General features: G+C 41.5%; 1 long non-coding RNA gene across 5 annotated transcripts in view; it reads left to right on the forward strand.

The window, feature by feature from the left end:
* LOC133051121 (uncharacterized) overlaps positions 1 to 22,090 on the forward strand; it is a 99,822-nt gene that overhangs the window by 27,862 nt on the left and 49,870 nt on the right. The window contains exon 4 of one of the 5 annotated variants that reach the window (XR_009691781.1): positions 15,690 to 15,779. The exons of the other annotated variants lie outside the window; for them this stretch is intronic. This is a non-coding gene — a long non-coding RNA (uncharacterized LOC133051121). The remainder of the gene's footprint in view (positions 1 to 15,689; positions 15,780 to 22,090) is intronic. 5 annotated transcript variants of the gene reach the window in all.

Consider the following 22,090-nt stretch of genomic DNA (forward strand, 5'->3'; position numbering starts at 1 on the left):
TTGACTCTTTGCGACCCCATGGACTATACAGTCCATAGAATTCTCTAGGCCAGAATACTGGAGTGGGTAGCCTTTCCCTTCTCTAGGGGATCTTCCCAACTCAGGAATCGAACCCAGGTCTCCTGCATTGCGGGCGGATTCTTTACCAGCTGAGCCATGAGGGAAGCCCAAGAATACTGGAGTGGGTAGCCATTTCCTTCTCCAGGGGATCTTCCCGACCCAGGAATCGAACCGGGGTCTCCTGCATTGCAGGTGGATTCTTTACCAACTGAGCTATCAGGGAAGCGGTAGTTTTTGTTAAAGTTCATGAATGGAAGAAGTTAGATTAAATTCAGGAGAGGGGCCTGGTCTGTGTTCAAAAGAAAGAAAAAAATCCAGGGAAGGGACTTAGTTAAAGTGGCTAGGCTAAGGCAAGGTGGACTTACCATCTGTAGAGAAATGGGTCGTTATGATCCATAGCCCTGCTCAGGTTCCAGAAGTAGGTGTTAGAGGTAAAAAAAAGCATAGCCACCTTTTCCATTTGATTCCCTTCAGCACCCTCAAGGAGTTAAAATCATTGCACTTCGGAGTCACCCTGCCTATGCCCCTCTCCCACCCACTCCCCAAGAAGGAAAGCCAAGGGGAAGGAGAGGAGGAAGGAGGCACCTGCGGATGGATGGGGATGGTCGCCATATGCTTATTCATACCTGAATTTCCTTTCAGAGTGTAACACATTCTTCCATTTTACAATAGAGAAAGAAACTCAAATGAGATTCATTAATTCCAAATTCTAATCAGTCCACTAATTTACAAGTAAACAGGATAAAAGGAAGGGTCTTTCCTGTTTCAATAAGAGGAAGGAATGAAGAGGATAGGGGAGAATTGAACATAGAAAAGGGAAGGATAGCTGAGAGAGTTGTTTATGAAGTGAATCTTTTTTTAATGTGAAGAGGGAGCATATAAGTGTTAGTCACTCAGTCGTGCCCGACTCTGCGACCCCATGGACTGTAGCCCACCAGGCTCCTCCGTCCATGGGATGCTCCAGGCAAGGATACTGGAGTGGGTTGCCATTTCCTTCTCTAGGGGATCTTCCCAACCCAGGGGATTAAACCCGGGTCTCCTGCACTGCAGGCAGATTCTTTACCGACTGAGCTACAAGGGAAGGCAGACATTAGCTGCATGTAAGACTTGTCCATGGCTGCTAACAGTGGCGGTTGTACATCAAGAAATTTGTAAAGCTGTTGTTACAGTGTTGTTGACGTTTGTTCTTAAAAAAACAGGAGCTTTGTTCCCTGAGGATTCACAGAACTCTGACTTCCTAACAGCCCAGGCTGCCCAGATATCAATGTTGAGTGAAGCTCAACATGCACCTAGGCAGTAAACTCTTCAGAGACCACCCTGGGAGTGAGAGTTTTTGTCCTCAAGGAGCTTCCAGTGTGGAGAGGAGTGGGGTAACAGCCGTGATGGTGAAAGCAGATGAGGGTGAGGGGAGGCAGATGAATAATGACCACATAAACAGATAACATTTATTAATTCCCCAATGTAACTGGGACCTTGACCTATTTGCAACCATTATGTAATCACTGAAACAAGTCCAGCTAAATTATTCAAAGAATCTCTAAATGCCAATTCCATTTAATTTTAAATAACAAGCATCCCTGAGAGGAATAATTTTTTCGGAACGATGACTAAGGGAAAATATTTTTCCAGCAGAGTTTCTGCACAGGAAAAAATTCATTGCTTCCATCCCCACATCCCACACCCTGCATTCCACACCCCTTGGTGTAAAAATATTTGTATTTAAATAATTTTAAATGTCATGCATTTATAATTAAAAGCAATTCTGTGCTCGGAGGAACAGAAATTACTGACTTCAAATCAATGAGAAAAATTAAATTTTTCCTCAAAGGAAAATTTTATGAGATTCAAAGGTTGTGTAGATCTAGCTAATGTAATATAAGTCTGTTAATTGCATATGGTCTCTGGTGAGAGCACTGATATAACTACCCACCTCCAGTGGCAGGAGCATATAGGACAATCCTGCAAGAACCACTCATTTTTCCCAAAGGGTCTCTTCTTTCTCCCTTCTCCTTCATACCTTTAAGTACCCAAGGACTGGATTTGCACAAAATGTTTTCTTTTGCTTCAAAACCGCACTCCCCATGCCCTTGATGGGTGAGGTACTTCTAGTTGAACAGCTCCTGATACCTGCTCAACATCCCTTCTTAAACACAGCAGCCTGACTCCCCATTCCCCACAGTCACAGTGATTGGTTCCCCAGTGAACTGGAAGATAAGCCAGTCAAAGTCTTCACCAAGGAAGATGGGAGGGGTGGATTTTCCTGATAACTTTGGGACACTCCCTGGATTGCACTCCGTTTGTGGTGCTTAACTTTCTGTCAGCTTCTCTAGGCTTTGCCTGGTTGTTTAGTCAAACACCAGTCTAGATGTCTATGTGAAGGCATCTTTAAAATGTGATCAACCCAGTCAGTCCTAAAGGAAATCAACCCTGAATATTTATTGCAAGGATTGATGCAGAAGCTGAATCTCTAGCACTTTGGCCACTTGATGCAACAAGCCAACTTGTTGGCTAAGACCCTGATGCTGGGAAAGATTGACAGACAGCAGGAGAAGAGGCGGCAGAGGATGAGATGGTTGGATGGCATCACTGACTCAGTGGACATGAATCTGAGCAAACTCCAGGAGATAGTGAAGGACAGAGGAGCCTGGTGTGCTGCAGTCCATGGGGCCTCAAAGAGTTGCACAAGACTTAGCAACTGAACAACAACCACAAAACATTTAAATTAACAGACTTTGGTTAAATCAGATTACCTTCCATAATATGAGTGGGCCTCATCCAATCAGTTGAAAGCCTTAAGAACAAAAATAGGTTTCCCAAGAAGGAATTCTTCTCAAGGCTACAACACAGAGACTTTGCTTGAGTTTCCAGACTACTGCCCTGCAGAATTCGGATTCAAGACTCTTACCTCATTTTCCAGCCTGCCAGCCTGCCCTACAAATTACCCCACAATCACATGAGCAAAATCCTTAAAGAAATCCCTTCTGTCTGTCTCTCTCGCCTTCCTTTCCTCCACTCTTCCCCTGCCTTTTCTCTTTCTGTTTCTCTCTCTCCTGTCGATTCTGTTTCTCTGAAGAATCCTGTTACACTAAGTCATATTTTCACCCTCCAAAAACACAGGGTTTTGTTTGTTTAAGCCAAGTTGAGTTGTGTTTCTATCACCTATAACTAAGAATCTTGAACTTGGCTGTAATTGGACAGAGTGTCTTATAGGTTGATAGGTGAAAGATTCTTCTAGAATTCTGCCTTATTAGTTACTATACAGTAAGCTACTTAAGGACTGAGATTGTGTCTGATGGTTTATTCTACTGCCCTTGCTAAGAATTCTTGATACATGGTCATGTTAATAAATGTTGGTTGAACTGACTTATGGGCTTTCCTGGTGGTTCAGACTGTAAAGAATCTGCCTACAGTGCTGAGTTATAGAAGGAGGTGACCTGGAGTGCTCAGCTCATGAAATTGTCCAAGTACGTGGGAATATAGCTCCTCTGACATTTAAAAAGATCAGGAAAACCACAGATTTTTATCATTTGGTTATGATAGCCATAGAGGCTTCCGTGGTAGCTTGGCAGTAAAGAATCCACCTGCTGCAATGCAGCAGGCACGGGTTTGATCCCTGGGTTGGGAAGATCCCCTGCAGAAGGGAATGGCAACCCTCTCCAGTACTCTTGCCTGGAGAATCCCATGGACAGAGGAACCTGGTTGGCCACAGTCCATGGGATCACAAAGAGTCGGGTATGACTGAGTGCACGTGCACATGATAGCCGGAACAGGTAGCTTCAGCAATTATTATTTTTATGGAGTTTCCTAGAAATTGTTGCAGTGTGTTTTTATTTATGTCCCTTCATGTGTATGTCTGTTATCAACACACATGGGTTTCATTCTAGGTGTTTGGATTGAATGGTGGACATTTCTTAGCTGCATCAAAGCCAGTACCCATGCAGGGAGATCCCTAGTCCAAAGCAGGACAGCTCCATCATTGCTACATTGTAGTATTAGTTGTCTTGGCCTGTCTTTTAACCAGTTACCACAGACTAGGTGGTTTAAACAAATATGTACTCTCTCATGGTTCTGAAAACTGGAAGTCTGAAATCAAGGTGTCAGCAGGGCCTTAATTCCTCTGAAGGCAATGGGAAGGATTTTTCCAACCCTCTCTTCTAGTTTCTGATAGTTCCTTGGCTTATGAAAGCGTGACTCCAACCTTCTAGTGGTATTCTTCTTGTCTGTGAATATCCATATCTAAATTTCCTCTTTTTTAAGAACACAGGTCATTTTGGATCACAGGCCCACCCTACTCCGGGGTGAGCTCATCTTAACTAATTACATCTGCACTTATTAATAGAAAAATAAGGTCATATTCTGAGATATTAGCGGTTAGGAGTTCAGCATGTTTCAACCCATAACAATTGTCTGTGCTTCCTCAACTAATGTCTGAGCAGCCTTTGTACGAAGGCACGAGAGCTATGAGTGACAGGAGGATGGGGATGCTGGCGCCAGTGCTGGGAACACATTGCTGAGACTCGGGCCCCTCCGTGGCTCTGATTGCAGCCATGCATTCCCACCCCAAACAATGATTTCTGTCTGGCAGCAGCAGCTTTGTTCCAGAACTAATACTGATCATCCTCCTCTTGTACTCGCCTCTAATGGATCGTCTTTCCTTCTCTAATATCCTCTAATTGGTTTTGAATCTGTTTCTTCTCCCTCCTTGGAAAACAATAACCAAGAAACGAGAATTGAAACAGCATGAAAAGAATGAGAGGAAGAGCAAGGGAGGTTTTACAAGTAACACTGGTAAAGGGGGCAAAGGTACTATTTTCTGTGACACGTAGAGCTGAGGTTGGAAAGCTTCAAGAAGTCATGTTCTGAGCTTCCAGGGGCTTTGTACTGCTCAGACGAGCTGGTGCTGGAGGAGGGGGCCCACGGAGCAGCTCCTAGGAGGGCGCTCGGCAGTGGAAGAGCGCGAAGGCCGTTGTGTGGCCTCAAACCCTGTGTTTCAGTGCGTTGGGGGCCAGGGCCAGTTCTTTCAGATGACTGGGGAGAGGAGACGTGACTGGGCCCTGGGGGTGCAGGGAGCCTCGAGGAGGTTGATGAGTCTGTGGAGAAAACTCGCCTAAGGGACACTGAGAGTAGGCCCCCGCGCTGTCTTTGTCCCAGCCTGCTATAGGTCAGAGCCACCTACTCTTGGAAAGCTTTCAGTGTAGCCCCTGATGCATACAGTTGTGAATACCTGGCCTATATCACTTGGATGATTTTACATAACTCCTATGCAGCCAAGTAAATCGACACCAGATTAGAGGCCCAGCACCTAACACAGAAGATAGAATCTAAAAGCGAGTAAGAATTAAAGACGCTTAAATGCACTAGCAATATTCATGTTATCCCTATTTACTTATATTTAACATATTTCTTGTAAATCAGTAGCAAATTCAGAAAACGATGATGACTCACTTATAGGCCAGAAAGTATATATTTTTTCCCAGAAACTCTCTGAAATTACACGTTTTGAGAATTTTACCTGCAATGTTCTTGGTCCTGTCATCCATCCAGCTGAAAATAAAAATTTAACTCAAGAGCATTTTTTTTTTTTTTTGCCTACTTGTCTACAAATAGTGAAACAATAGGGAACAGAATTCTCCCCACATACTGTAATCTGATAAAGCTGGATGTTTGGCTTTATAAAAACCCAGCCTTCCTTTTATAGAGTCCCTCTCCTATTTCTTGATTTCTGTCCTAAAATTTATAGCTGGAAAAAAACAGTAATTTTGTGGTAATCTTCACTAATATGAAAATAATGGAGAAAGTATTCATTACAACACAATTTAAAAAGATATACAGCTGATTTTTTTTTTTAAATACAAATCTGCTTAAAATTGGCACAAATCCTGGCCCCTAATCAGTGTTCAGTAAATGATGGTTTAAATAAATTGTAGAAGGAGGGGGCTTGGAGTGCTGCTACCAACACACACACACACAATCTCACCATTTATGGTGGTTTCCTATTCTTTAGGAGCAAAATACAAGTCAAGATAAGATGTAAACCCTAAGTAAGGATGTATCCTTAAGCTTCAGGTTAAGATACATTACTTCTTAGTCACTCTGAAGTTAGGAGCTTTGGTCATAAGTTTATTCAGCAAGGTCATTGTTGCCTGCAAGTTACAGTTGTGCTGGTGGCAAAATAGTTTACATCTACATAGCCACATAGTAAAATGGATCTAGATAACTCTATCTCAGTTACATTCAGAATAAAGAGAATTGCTCTCCTAGCTAGTAGACAAGGTGGATTCTTTGAGGATCACAGTTAAAAAAAAAAAAAAGTCATTCTGCTAAAATGTGTTTTCAACAGTGTTTCAGAGTAATTTGCAAAGTTTTGGGGACAAAAGCAAAACATCACTTGATGCTCTCCATGGGGAAGTACCACAAGTGATAAAAACGATGACTGAATCAGTAGCATTCTTCAAGACAGATATTTGAATCCAATAAGACATTCTCTGGAAAAGCAGTTCTAAGTTACAGTTTAAAATGGTATTTGTAACACTGGCTTGCTTAGAATAAGACTGGTTTCCTGAAAACACTTGTAGGCATCTGTGAATAACATCCATAAACAGAATGGCTTAAAGAAGAAGTATCTGCATCTTTGCTCACTCTGTCTTCCACAGGAAAGGTCGCAGTCTTCTCTTCCCCTTCGCTAAATGTCCTCATCTCAGCCTCTAGCAGTGATTCTCACCAAGGGAAATTTTGTTCCCCAGGAGACTCTTGGCACTGTTTGGAGACATTGTTGGTTCTTATTAATATATCTGGTGGGGGAAGGGAGGAGGCAAGGAGGGGAGGAAGGGGTACAGGGCTGCTGCCAACCATCCTACAAGTCACAGGACAGGCCCATAGCAAAGAATTATCTAGACCAAAATATCGAGAGTTCGGAGACTGAGAAACACTAACCGAGATGGATGAATGAGGCGGGTGTGTGTGTGTTCATGTGTATGTGTGAATGTCTGTGCAGGATTGTCACACAGACAAGTAGACCATACCCCTGCTTGGACTGCTTGGACTCGGAAAGCTCGCTGAAAACCGCGTAAACTGGTGGCCTTACCAGTCAGCAGTTCCAATAAATACATTCTACTTTCAAGCTAGATGTGAGGCAAGCTCAGAAAGGATATTTTTTATTCTTTGCTCCACCACAATTCCTCAAGTAGAAGCTCTGAAAGAAGTGTTGTGGTAAACAAGCCAAGGAACTGCTTTATTCTTAGGTTCAACCCCTGGTAAACCTGTTGACTTTATTGTAAGGTTTTAGCATGGTGGCTGACCTTTTAGGCTGGAATTCTCCACTTCTACATGGGTCACCTTCATGAGTTTGCTGCTTCTGTCCTGGAAGTATTAACCGAGGATTTTAACAGTGGCGTCCATGGGGGCATTCTCTCTCATCCCTTTTACTCAGTTGTTGGTTTTTCCTTCTCTCCCTCTGGGCCCTTGTCCAAGACAGCAGGAGAGTTCAAGTCATGTTTCCTTTCCAGAGAGTTGTTTCGGATAGCAATGGAGTCTTTAGCATTCACAGGATTTGGAGGGCTTCAGCATAATTTTATCTTCACATACCAACAATCCCTTACGGCAAGTTCCTTTTCTCTGTTGAAAACCATATAGCACACTTCTGTTTCCCCATCCAGTCCCCTGTCTCACTGGCCGCAGCTCTGAAATGACTGTGTTCTCTACCACAGGCTTGCTGAGCCAAGTCACAGCTTCCTTTTAGGAACAATGACCACCCATGGTAAACCCACCTGAGGAGGGTTTTGACTCAACTAAAACGTCAACCAGCATCAGAGCCTTTCAAAATTTAACTGATAGATACTAGAAATGTCAGTTACTTCACACCAGAAATTTTAAGCAGATAAAGCACCATTTAGCAAAACTACCTACCAACATCCTTTTAACAAACAAACAAAAATGCAAGAGGGAAAAAAAGCAACACCCTATGTAATTAATCTGTACAAAATAACACAGTCAATGTATTTTTTGATAGTAATAATCATAGAATGTTACAGCTGGATGGGACATTCTTTGCTGCTTAGGTGGGCTCCCTGGTGTAACAAGTGCTGGCTTTTTTTTTACTCTCTTGTTTTATTTTGGTGATGACAACTCGAAGACCCAGGGAGGGAAACTGACTTGTGAAAGTCACATAGGCATCTGGGCAAAGTCAGAACTGGAAACACAGTGTGCGTGTTCTTCCACATATTTAAAAGTCTGAAAACAAAAAAAGACTGTGATATGTATATACATACTTTTCCAGTTGCTTCCAGTGCTTTCCTGTTTCCCCCATTATCTTTTAACCCAAATTTCCCATATTTTGGAAATTAGAAGACATACTTTTAATGCAAATAATGCCTTTTTAAAAGAAGCTGTAAACACCCACAACATTTTTATGTTTTGTGACTTGTGATTGTTGTTGTTGAGTCGCTAAGTTGTGTCCAACTCTTGGGATCCCATGAACTGCAACATGCCAGGCTTCCCTGTCCTTCATCATCTCCCTTAGTTTGTTCAAACTCATGTCCATTGAGTTAATGATGCCATCCAACCATCTCATCCTCTGTTGGCCCCTTCTCCTCCTGCTTTGAATCTTTCTTAGCATTAGGGTCTTTTCCAATGAGTCAGCTCTTTGCATGAGGTGACCAAAGTATTGGAGCTTCACTTTCAGCATGAGACCTTCCAGTGAATATTCAGGGTTGGTTTCCTTTAGGATGGACTGGTTTGATCTTCTTGCTGTCCAAGGGACTCTCAAGAGTCTTCTCCAACACCACACTTAAAAAGCATTAATTCTTCAGCAATCAGCCTTCTTTATGGTCCAGCTCACACATGACTACTGGAAAAACCATAGCTTTGACTAGACAGACCTTTGTCAGTCGATTGATGTCTTTGCTTTTGAATATGCGATCTAGGTTTGTCATAGCTTTTCTTCCAAGGAGTAAGCATCTTTTAATTTCACAGCTGCAGTCACTGTCCACAGTGATTTTGAAGCCTAAGAAAATGAAATCTGACAGTTTCCAGTTTTTCCCCATCTATTTGCTGTGAAGTGATGAGACCAGATGCCATGATCTTCATTTTTTGAATGTTGAGTTTTAAACCAGATTTTTCGCTCTCCTCATTCACCTTTATCAAGGAGCTCTTTAGTTCTTCACTTTCTGCCATTAGGGGGTATTATCTGCATATCTGAGGTTGTTGATATTTCTCCTGGCAATCTTGATTCCAGCTTGTGAGTCATCCAGCCAAACATTTTGTATGATGTACTCAGCATATAAGTCAAATAAGCAGGGTGACAGTGTAGCCTTGACGTACTCCTTTCCCAATTTTGAACCAGTCTGTTGTTCCATGCTCAGTTCTAACTGTTGCTTTTTGTCTTATATACAGGTTTCTCAGGAGGCAGGTAAGGTGGCCTGGTATTACCATCTCTTTAAGAATATTCCACAGTTTGTTGTGATCCACACAATCTAAGGCTTTAGTGTAGTCAGTGAAGCAGAAGTAGATTTTTTTTTTTTTTTTTTTGGAATTTCCTTTCTTTTTCTATGATTCACTGTATGTTATGTTGGCAATTTGATCTCTGGTTTCTCTGCCTTAAATCCAGCTAGTACATCTGGAAGTTCTCCGTTTATGTACTCTTGAAGCCTGGCTTGAAGGATCTTGCGCATAATCTTGAGCTAGCATGTGAAATGAGCAATTGACAGTAATTTGACCATTCTTTGGCATTGCCTTTCTTTGGGATTGGAATGAAAACTGACCCTTTCCAGTCCCCTGGCCACTGCTGAGTATTCCAAATTTGCAGCACTTTCACAGCATCATCTTTTAGGATTTGAAATAGCTCAGCCAGAATTCCATCACCTCTGCTAGCTTTGTTTGTAGCAATGCTTCCTAAGGCCCACTTGACTTCACACTGCAGGATGTCTTGCACTTGATGAGTGAACAACCCATCATGGTTATCTGGGTCATTAAAAGAGCTTTTTTGTACATTTCTTCTGTATATTCTTGCCACCTCTTCTTAATCTCTTCTGCTTCTGTTAGGTCCTTGCCATTTTTGTCCTTTATTGTGCCCATCTTTGCATGAAATGTTCTTTGGTATTTCCAGTTTTCTTAAAGGGATCTCTAGTCTTTCCCATTCTATTGTTTTCTTTCACTTCTTTGCACTGTTCACTAAAGATGGCTTTCTTATGTGCCCTTGCTATCCTCTGGAACTCTCCATTCAGCTGGGTATATCTTTCCCTTTCTTCTTTGCCTTTCGCTTCTCTTCTTTTCTCAACTATTTGTAAGGCCTCCTCAGACAACCACTTTGCCTTCCTGCATTTCTTTTTCTTGGGGATGGTTTTGTTCACCACCTCCTGTACAATGTTAGGAACCTCTGTCCATAATTCTTCAGTCACTCTGTCTACCAGATCTAGTCCCTTGAATCTATTTGTCATCTCCACTATATAATCATAAGGGATTTGATATAGGTCATTGGTCTAGTGGTTTTCCCCACTTTCTACAGTTTGAGCCTGAATTTTGCAATAATGAGCTAATGATCTGAGCCACAGTCAGCTCCAGGTCTTGTTTTTGCTCAATGTATAGAGCTTCTTCATCTTCAGCTGCAAAGAATGTAATCAATCTGGTTTCAGTGTTTTGACCATCTGGTGGTGTCCATGTGTAAAGTTGTCTCTCGTGTTGTTGGAAGAGGGTGTTTGCTATGACCAATGTGTTCCTGTGGCTAAACTTTGTTAGCCTTTACCCTGCTTCATTTTGTATGCCAAGGCCCAACTTGCCAGGTATCTCTTGACTTCCTGCTTTTGCATGCCAGTTCTCTATGATGAATAGGACATCTTTTTTTTTTTTTTTTGGTGTTAGTTCTAGGAGATCTTGTAGGTCTTCATGGAACCATTCAACTTCAGCTTCTTTGGCATTAGTGGTTGGGGCATATACTTGGATTACTGTGATGTTGAATGGTTTGCCTTGGAAACAAACAGAGATCATTCTGTCATTTTTTAGACTGCACCCAAATACTTCATTTCAGATTCTTTTGTTGAAAATGAGGGCTGCTCCAATCTATGCCAACTACGTATGTTCATGGGAGGATGGGTGGATATGGATTGTATATGTCATTTGTATATTGATATACATTTGTACACCAGATTTCCAAATCTAGTTGCTTTCTCTCACCTCCAGGGAAGACACCAGTCCTGATATTTTGATAGCAGTTCCACCATGGGCGTTTGTATTATATATAAGTTGATGATAAAGGTAAAAATATTAGTCCTTGATAGTTTTCTTCCAGTGATACAAATCATCTTTAAAAAAAAAAAAAAACCTACTGTTTTGTTTTTGGCTGTGCCAAGGGTTGCCAGATCTGAGATCCCCAACCAGGGGCTGAACCTGGGCCCCTGGCAGTGGAAGCGCTGAGCTCTCACTGCCAGGAATTCCCACTGTCATCATCGTTTGCTAGGAAGGGCTTCCCTGGTGACTCAGACAGTAAAGAATCTGCCTGCAATGTGGGAGACCCAGGTTCGATCCCTGTGTTGGGAAGATCCCCTGGAGAACGAACTGGCAACCCACTCCATTATTCTTGCCTGGAGAATCCCATGGACAGAGGAACCTTCAAAGACAAGCAATCAATGCTTTTCTGTAGAAAGGAAGGAAAGTTAGACCTACATAAGAATAAGCAGCATCTCAGGCTTGACAAGATTTTCTAAGAATTCTTTTTTCCCTTCTCTGCAGAGAACCCCTAACATGGGACATGAGTTAGACTAGTGAAAAATGTGCCCATGCAAATCTTATTCTCTATTTTCTATAATTACCATCTGAAATCAGTAAGTAAAGTACACCACAGTCTAATGTATCCTAATATTCATCTTCATGCTTTAAAATAAGCATGATTTCTTGGAGAGTATACTTGAGAAGTTTTCTATTTAAATTGCATGTTATGTATGAAACCAATTTTAAAATATTGTGTGTGTGTGCACATACATAGGGGAAAAAAGTCTATATGTGTGTTTACCAAGATGTTGATGATGGTTTTCTTTCAATAGTATGTATGAGTTCTCTTTATACTCTTCTGTATTTTTTACAAAGATTATTGATTTCTTTAATATTCAGAAAATTGCTAATTAAACGCAAAATGTTTATGTAAAGCCTTTTCAAATGGCCTTCCTTGTCTCTGGAGTTTGTACCTATTCATTCAGTAAGTAATGAATACCTGTCATGTTCAAGGTCGTGTGCTAATGGCTGTTAGATACTTTTGCTGTTTTACAAAACCCAAGCCCATCAGCTCACAAATATTCAGAGTACCTGCGATGTGTTCATAGCTGCCCAGTAGGAGCTCTGGATCCAGTGGTGAACAAGACAGTATTCTGTCTCCAGGAGCTTATATGCTATAACCATGTAAACAGATAATAAATCATAGTGTCTAAGACATATGTTATGAAGAACATTTGGGGGTAATATCACAGATAGTGACTAGGAGGGTGGGGCTGCTTTAGCTGAGGGTTTGTGGAAGGCCTCAACTGATGGCCTTCAACCCAAATGTGACTGAAAAGGTCATGTTTGTGTTGAAGCTAAATATTAGAAGGAGAGGCTTTGTGAAGATATGACCTTGAGCAGAAGGAACAGTGGAAGGGAAAGACCCAAGATGAGAGCAAGCTTGGTTTGTTCGGGGAAAACAACAAAAGTTGGTGGAGTACCGAGAAGGAAGAGATGTAAGCTGAAGCCAATAGGGCAGCCTTCCAGGCCACAGTACAGCATTTAGATGTTATTCTCTGTTGCAACGAGAGGTTTATGGTAAGTTCTAACTAGAGAAGTGATGTTGCCTCATTTACATTTGAGAAAGACCCTGCTGGCTTCTGGGTTAACAGTTAATTTGGGGGAGGCAGAAGTGGTGGCCAGGTGCTGTTGAGGATGCAGCTAGAAGTTGCTGCCTAAGGATAATAGTGGAGGAGAGGTACTAAAAACTTCAAATGGGAGAATGACAGACAGATATTCCTGGGTTCCAAAATCACTGCGGACAATGACCATGAAATTAAAAGACTCTTGCTTCTTGAAAGAAAAGCGATGGCAAATGTAGACAGCATATTCAATAGCAGAGACATCACTTTGCCAACAAAGGTATGTGTAGTCAAAGCTATGGTTTTTCCAGTAGTCATATGTGAATGTGAGAGTTGGACCATAAAGAAGGCTGAGCACCAAAGAATTGATGCTTTCAAACTGTGGTGCTGGAGAAGACTCTTGAGAGTCCCTTGGACAGCAAGGAAGTCAAACCAGTCCATCCTAAAGGAAATCAGCTCTGCATATTCATTGGAAGGTCTCATGCTGAAAGTGAAGTGCCAATATTTTGGTCACCTGATGCAAAGAGCCAACTCATTGGAAAAGATCCTGATGCTAGGAAAGATTGAAAACAGGAGGAGAAGGGGCTGACAGAGGATGAGATGGTTCGATGGCATCACGGCTCAATGGACATGAGTTTAAGCAAACTCTGAGAGATGGTGAAGGACAAGGAATCCTGGTGTGCTGCAGTCCATGGGGGTCACAAAGAGTCAGACATGGTTTAACAACTGAACAACAGCAACCTCCTGGTTGGAACAACAACAACAACAAAAAAGTGCTCTACCATTGTATAGCTACTCTTCTGTTTGAACTTTTGTCAGCGTGTGGCTGAGATTGCTGTCATCTCGCGGTATCCTTTCTCTTCTACTTTTGTTATGAACTCCCTGAGTTCTAGGTAGACACATGTCTATTGGGTTGTCAACTACATATCCCAGTTTTCCTTGTTACTGGGAGGGACCTTGACCATTTAGACCATTGGGAAATGAAGTAATGTATGCTCAGCCTAGATTATCTCAAGGACACAGCCCCTTGGTAAACTCCTCGCTCTTCCCTTGGGCTGCAACTCAGACGTGACTCAGCAGGCATGACCCCAGAGTGTGAGAATGTCACCCTGGTGCATGGCACAGCACCAGCTGCAAGGACAGACTTCCCTGAATGACCTCATGGGACAGCCCTCTGCCTGGCCTCAACGCTCGCCTTCAATCTGTATCACATGAGCGAAAGAAACTTTTTTCTTCTTAGAGCTCTTCTGTATTCTAGGGTGTTTTGGTTAGAACGGTTTATATCCCGTACCTTCAGTAAATGGGGAGCTTTGGGGAAGCCAAAAGAAGTATTTACAGCAGAGAAATCAGGGAAATCAGAGAAAGCATATGTCTTTAGGCTGATCAGTGCCCTCTTGTCTGGAATAGGAAGAAAGCATAACCAAATGAGGAAAACTATATTTAGATACTAGTCTACTCCATCTACTCCAAAGCCCTAGGGCTATACCCAAGCCTTGGGAGAGTTCTGACCCCCAGCTAAGATTTAGGGTGAGTAATAATGGAACATTCCAGTCATGAACTCTGTATAAAATTATGATAAACTGATTTAAAAAAAAGAATCTGAAAAATAAAATAGGCTTGTTTTCTTTACCAGTTATTTTAAAGAAACTTTACATTTTGAATTAATGATTCCAAGTGAAGAAGTATGTATAGATGATACATAAATGAAAAATACACCAAGTTCTATATCAATGGAGCATGTTTCCACATGAGCCCTTATTCCTGCATCTGGACCGGGTGGCTGCAGTCAACTGTTGTCATCTGGTTACAGGGTACCTTAATTTGGAACCTTACTAGTTTTTTTATTTTTAAAAAGCCTATATCAAGATTATGAAGCTTTACACGCACACGAAGTGAATTAAGTAATACTGATATTACATTAGGTAAGGAAATACTCTTCAACATGGAAGAAACACAAGGTCCCTTAGAGGGTTTTTTTGAGAATTAAAAAAGAGAGTATATGTTAAGCAACCAGCAAAAAATGTTGTTAGTTTCTCCCTTTCCTATATGTACTAAATTATTTGGCTTTCAAATTCCAACATACTCTGAAATCTGCCATGAATCCCTGAAAGAATGATCATTCCCAGTAAGCTGGTAATTTGGCTTTTCTGCATTTCTCAGTATAGGATTGGAGTGAAAGGTGAGAGGGTAGGGACAGTAACATCTATGGAGCATCTGCCATGTGGACACTTTAGGTTGGTTATTCCCTCTGCTTCTCATAGTTCAATGTGGTGATACCATCATTTTTTTTGTAAATTATTGAAGTGTAGTTAATTTACAATGCGTATAGTTTCAGGTACACAGCAAAGTGATTCAGTTACATTCTTCACCTTATATTCCATTGAAAGTTATTGCAAGATAATGATTGTAGTTCCCAGTGCTCTTCAGTAAGTCTTTGTTGCTCATTTATTTTATTTTATGTGTAGTAGTTTGTATCTGTTAATCTCATATTTTTAAAAGTGCTTTTTAATTTTTATTGGAATAAAGTTGATTTACAATATTATGTTAGTTTCAGATATACAGTGAAGTGAATATATATATATATGTAATATATATGTGTGATTTATGTACACACACACACACACACACACACACACACACATATCCACTCTTTTTCAGATTCTTTTCCCATATAGTTCATTACAGAATATTGAGTAGAGTTTCCTATGCTATATAATAGGTCCTTATTGGTTATCTATTTTATATATAGTAGTGTGTATATGGTGAGGAGGGCATGGCAACCCACTCCAGTATTCCTGCCTGCAGAATCCCCATGGACAGAGAAGCCTGGCGGGCTACACTCCTGGGGGTCGCCAAGAGTCGGGCACAAAGAGTGACTAAGTGCAGCCCTGCACGGTATGTATGTGGCAATTTCACTCTCCTGGTTTACCCCCTGCTTACCCACTGATGACCGTAAGTTTGTGATGTATGTAACGGTTTCTATTTTGTAAATAAATTCATTTGTACTTTTTTTTAGATTCCGCATATAAACAATATCATATCCCATACTCTTTAATTTGTCCCTCCCTTCCTTCTCCTCCCTCTCTTTCCTTTTCTTTTTCTTTTCCTTTCCTCTTTTTTTCTATGTCTCTGAGTCTGTTTCTGTTTTGTATATACATTTATTTGTATTATTTTTTAGATTCAAAATATAAGTGATATCTTATTTATCTTTCTCTGAGTTGCTTCACTAAGCATAATGTTCTCTGTGTTCATCCATGTTGCTGCAGATGGCAATATTTCATTCTTTTTTATGGCTGAGTAATATTCCATGGTGTGTGTATATATTTTATGTATATTAATATATATATGCTACATCTTCTTAATCCAGTGATCTCTTGATGGGCACTTGGATTGTTTGTGTGTCTTGTCTATTGTCAGTGGTGCCACTATAACAACTGGTGTGCATTTATCTTTTTTAATTACAGTTTTTGTTTTTTCCAGATATATACCCAGGACTAGGATTGCTCTGTTTTTAGGATTTTAAGGAATCTCTATACTGTTCTCCATAGTGGCTGCACCAGTTTACATTCCCTCCAACAGTGTAGGAGGATTCTCTTTTCTTCGCACCCTCTCCAGCAGTTATTTGTAGGCTCTTCAATGATGGCCATTCTGACCAGTGTGAGGAGCTATCTCAATGTAGCTTTGATTTGCATTTCTGTAATAATTTGTGATGTCAAGCTTCTCTTCATGTGTGTGTTGGGCATCTGTATGTCTTCTTTGGAAAAATGTCTGTTTAGGTCTTCTGCCCATTTTTTAATAGGGTTGTTTGTATTTTCAATATTGTACTGTATGCACTGTCTGTATATTTGGAATATTAAGTTCTTGTTGGTAGCATCATTTGCAAATATTTTTCTCCCATCCCCCAGGTTTTTTCATTTTTTTTAATGAATTTCCTTTGTTGTGCAAAAGCTTTTAAATTTGATTAGGTCCCACGTGCTTATTTTTGCTTTTATTTGTTTTGCCTTGGGAGACTGCTCAAAGAAAATATTGCTACAATTTATGTCAGAGTGTTAAGCGCCATTCCTATTTTAACAATAAAGAAACCTGGTTTGACAGAGGTTAATAAATTCCTTACTCAATCATATAACTGATAACTGGTTGTTAATCATTGAGCTAAAATTCAAACCCAGAGCTATGTGGCTCCAAAGCTTGCCTTTCTGTCTGCACCTCTGTAGTGTCTGAGCCTCACAGAGCAGAGAATGCAGGGTTGTATGCACCAGTCCCAAATGTAGTAGTAGACCCCAAAACCACTTTCTACTCTCAATTTTCTTTTTTAATCTCAGGCACAATTAATCATTTTCTCCTCTGTATTCCCATGTAACATCTTAAAAAAAATTTTTTTTAATTTTATTTATATTTATTTATTTTTGGCTGTGCTGGGCCTTCGTTGCTGTGCAGGCTTTTCTCTGGTTGTGGCAAGTGGGAGCCACTGTATAGTTGCAGTGCATGGGCTTCTTGTTGCAATGGCTTTTCTTGCTGTGTAGCACAAGCTCTAAGGCACGCGTGCTTCAGCAGTTCCAGCTCCCGGGTTCTAGAGCACAGTCTCAATGCAGTGGCGAAGGGGCTTCATTGCTCCTTGGCGTGTGAGATCTTCCCGGATCAGGGACTGAACCTGTGTCTCCTGCTTTGGCAGGTGGATTCTTTACCGCTGAGCCACCAGGGAAGCCCCCATTTAACATCTTATATATCTTATATGTAGAGTAATTATTGGTTTACAGACCTATTCATGGTTGCCTCCCATAGACTGACAGCTTTACACCAAACATTTAGGCAAACATTTTGACATCTGTGTATTCTTCGTGTCTCATTCAATACCTGCAGATAGCAGGTACCTAATGAATGTTTACTGAAGCATCAACAGATTCCCCAGCAGCAATGATGTATCATCATCCAGTTGTCCATGACCATTCTCAGGTCTGTCTTTGAGTTATCTTCAACCCAGGCCCCTAAGCCTTGAGGAAAGCCTCAAGGTTTCCATGAGTTATCAGCTGTCACACATGTGTGAAAGCAGGCGAAGCACTGCGTGTCAGAATTGTTACATGTCAGGTAGTATAAACAAAGGCCTCTTGAAGTTGTGTTTTATGGTAACTGCAGAAACCTTTCTCAGTAAATGAGAAAAGAGCTCTCTCCCTCTGCCTTGATTTGATGTATTAAAAGGTTCTGAAAGGCAGTCCATGTGCACACACACACATCCATACACACAGTGAGAGCTAGCATTAACCCTCCAGTATCAGTATCTCACTGCATGAAGCCTGAGCAACAATAGTAAACATCAGAGGAGCTTTCACAACAAATTCTTTAAACAAATTCACAGCTGTCAGCCATGATACGAGATTTAATTAGGCCACCCTGAGTTGTGCTGCATACAATCTTCACTGTAATTAGGTTCTTTGTTGTACACATTGTGTGGCCACTGAGGAAAGGTCCTTAAGAGGCACACTCTCCCATGGGTAATCACACCCTGGGCCCAATAAACGTGACGGCAACTGGCAAAGAAAATACACGGTTTCTTCCCCTGCATGGTAATGCAGAAGGAACAAGTAGTGCCTGGATCCTACTCATTTTCACTTTTTTGTCAAAATGTCCTTTGTACCATCTTGCTGAGTCCACAAGAGCAAGTAACAGAGTTGTCACTCTCAGTTTGACAACACGAGGAAGAAAGTTAGAAAGTCGGCCTCATTTCTGTAGAGCTCTGTGCTGTGATTGCCGTTCAGTGCTGGCATAGTGTCAAGAAGTCTGAAGAGTCTGATACTGTGCTCTGCAAGCTGACAAGTTAGCCTGCCATAGTTTCAGGTGTTCTGGTAGAAGAAATAAGAAAAGAAGAAGAAACCAGAGACAAAGGACAGTTTGTTATTCATAGCAACAGTGGGCGAACCAACTGTTTTGACCTGGGGTTGCCATTAGGAGAAAAGTAAAAGCATCTTACCTGGGAATGGTCAGGGAAGAGTCCTAAAATTTTTAATTAGGACTCTGTGTGTGTGTGTGCACATGCTCAGTTGTATCCAACTCTTTGTGATCCTATGGACTGTAGCCCTCCAGGCTTCTCTGTCCGTGATTTTCCAGGCAGGAATACTGGAGGGAGTTGCCATGCCCAGCTCCAAGGGATCTTCCTGACCCAGGGATCGAACCATTCTCTTGCATTTCCTGCATTGGCAGGTGAATATACCACTGCACCACATGGGAAGCCCAAAAGTCCTAATAACTTCCTACCCCTTTCATCCTAATCATTACCCTGGAAGCAACTGAGAGAAAGTAATCCCTTTCTGGGGAGAGTTGCATTTAGTGATCTAATTATCTTCCTGAAGTGTGTGGACCGGGAGGAGGTGAGGGAGGTAGAGTAGGAAATATTGTTGAGTCAATTATCTAGGAGCCCATTTCAGAGTTCAACAATACCAGATGCCTGTGGATGGCAGGAAGCATGGAACGTCCGTCAGATACCTTGACTGTCGGCCCATTGTTGAGTGGCTTGTGATAAAAAGCACACTGTTGTCAGACTGTAGATGGTCCAGAGAGCCAAAAACTTCACCTGGATTAGTTTCAAGGGCCACAGTAGTCTCAAACACATCTTTATTAATCAAAATTGGAACCATTACAATCAAAACATTTTTGACACCAAGAAATAAGTTTGCTTATTCTTGTAACATAAAAATCTGTGCTTTAGGAGTCGATGAACTCTTGGAAAGCATTTTCTGTATTCTGCTGGTTGTGGAAGGCTTTCCCCTGCAAAAAGTTGTCAAGATACTTGAAGAAGTAGTCGGTTAGTGTCAGGCGAATATGGCGGATGAGGCAAAACTTCATAGCCCGATTTATTCAACTTTTGACATGTTGGTTTGGCAATATGCAATTGGCACTGTCATGGAGAAGAATTGGGCCCTTTCTGTTGATCAGTGCTGGCTGTAGGCATTGCAGTTATCAGTTTGCTGAGCATACTTCTCAGATGTAATGGTTTCATCAGGATTCAGAAAGCTGTAGTGGATCAGACCAGCAGCAGACCACTAAACGGCGACCATGACCTTTTTGTGGTGCAAGTTTGGCTTTGGGAAGTGCTTTGGAGCTTCTTCTTGGTCCAGCCACTGAGCTGGTCATTGCCAGTTGTCATATAAAATCCACTTTTTGTCACATATCACAATCCAATGGAGAAATGTTTTCTTGATGTTGCATAGAATAAGAGAAGACAACACCTCAAAACATTTTTTTAAATTTATTTTAATTAATTAATTTATTTTACTTTACAATATTGTATTGGTTTTGCCATACATTGACTTGAATCCTCCATGGGTGTACATGTGTTCCCCATCCTGAACCCCCCTCACACCTCCCTCCCCATTCCATCCCTCTGGGTCATCCCAGTGCATCAGCCCTGAGCACCTTGTCTCCTGCATCGAACCTGAACTGGGGATTCGTTTCACATATGATAATTTACATGTTTCAATGCCATTCTCCCATATCATCCCGCCCTCGCCCACTCCCACAGAGTCCAAAAGACTGTTCAATACATCTGTGTCTCTCTTGCTGTCTCGCATACAGGGTTATTGTTACCATCTTTCTAAATTCCACATATATGCGTTAGTATACTGTATTGGTGTTTTTCTTTCTGGCTTAATTCACTCTGTATAATAGGCTCCAGTTTCATCCACCTCATTAGAACTGATTCAAATGTATTTTTTAATGGCTGAGTACTTATATGCAGAGTACATCATGAGAAACGCTGGGCTGGAAGAAGCACAAGCTGGAATCAAGATTGTCGGGAGAAATATCAATAACTTCAGATATGCAGGTGACACCACCCTTATGGCAGAAAGTGAAAAGAACTAAAGAGTCTCTTGATGAAAGTGAAAGGAGAGTGAAAAAGTTGGCTTAAAGCTGAACTTTCAGAAAACTAAGATCATGGCATCTGGTCCCATCACTTCATGGGAAATAGATGGGGAGACAATGGAAACAGTGTCAGACTTTATTTTTGGGGGTTCCAAAATCACTGCAGATGGTGATTGCAGCCATGAAATTAAAAGACGCTTACTCCTTGCAAGGAAAGTTATAACCAACCTAGATAGCATATTAAAAAGCAGAGACATTACTTTGCCAACAAAGGTCCGTCTGGTCAAGGCTGTGGTTTTTCCAGTGGTCATGTATGGATGTGAGAGTTGGACTGTGAGGAAAGCTGAGCGCCGAAAAATTGATGCTTTTGAACTATGGTGTTGGAGAAGACTCTTGAGAGTCCCTTGGACTGCAAGGAGATCCAACTAGTCAGTCCCTCCTAAAGGAGATCAGCCCTGGGTGTTCATTGGAAGGACTGATGCTGAAGCTGAAACTCCAGTACTTTGGCCACCTCATGCGAAGAGTTGACTCATTGGAAAAGACCCTGATGCTGGGAGGGATTGGGGGCAGGAGGAAAAGGGGACAACAGAGGATAAGATGGCTGGATGGCATCACTGACTCAATGGGCATGAGTTTGGGTAAACTCCGGGAGTTGGTGATGGACAGGGAGGCCTGGCGTGCTGTGATTCATGGCGTCGCAGAGAGTTGGACACAACTGAGCGACTGAACTGACTGACTGACTAAATATTACATTGTCTATAAGTACCACAGCTTTCTTTCTTTCTTTCTTTTTAGTGCTGCGGGCAGAGGGTGCTGTTTATTTTTTTAATTAATTTATTTATTTATTTTACTTTACAACATTGTATTGGTTTTGCCATACATTGACTTGAATCCACCATGGGTGTACATGTATTCCCCATCCTGAACCCCCCTCACACCTCCCTCCCCATCCCATCCCTCTGGGTCATCCCAGTGCACCAGCCCTGAGCATCCTGTATCATGCATCAAACCTGGACTGGTGATTTGTTTCACATATGATAATTTACATGTTTCAGTGCCATTCTCCCATATCATCCCACCCTCGCCCTCTCCCACAGAGTCCAAAAAACTGTTCAGTACATCTGTGTCTCTCTTGCTGTCTCACATCTGTGTCTCTCTTGCTGTCATACAGGGTTATCGTTACCATCTTTCTAGATTCCATATATATGCATTAGTATACTGTATTGATTTTTTTTTCTGGCTTACTTCACTCTGTATAATAGGCTCCAGTTTCATCCACCTCATTAGAACTGATTCAAATGTATTCTTTTTAATGGCTGAGTAATATTCCATTATGTATATGTACCACAGCT

The sequence above is a fragment of the Dama dama genome, chromosome 33 (assembly GCF_033118175.1).
Source record: "Dama dama isolate Ldn47 chromosome 33, ASM3311817v1, whole genome shotgun sequence".
NCBI classification, from domain to species: domain Eukaryota; kingdom Metazoa; phylum Chordata; class Mammalia; order Artiodactyla; family Cervidae; genus Dama; species Dama dama.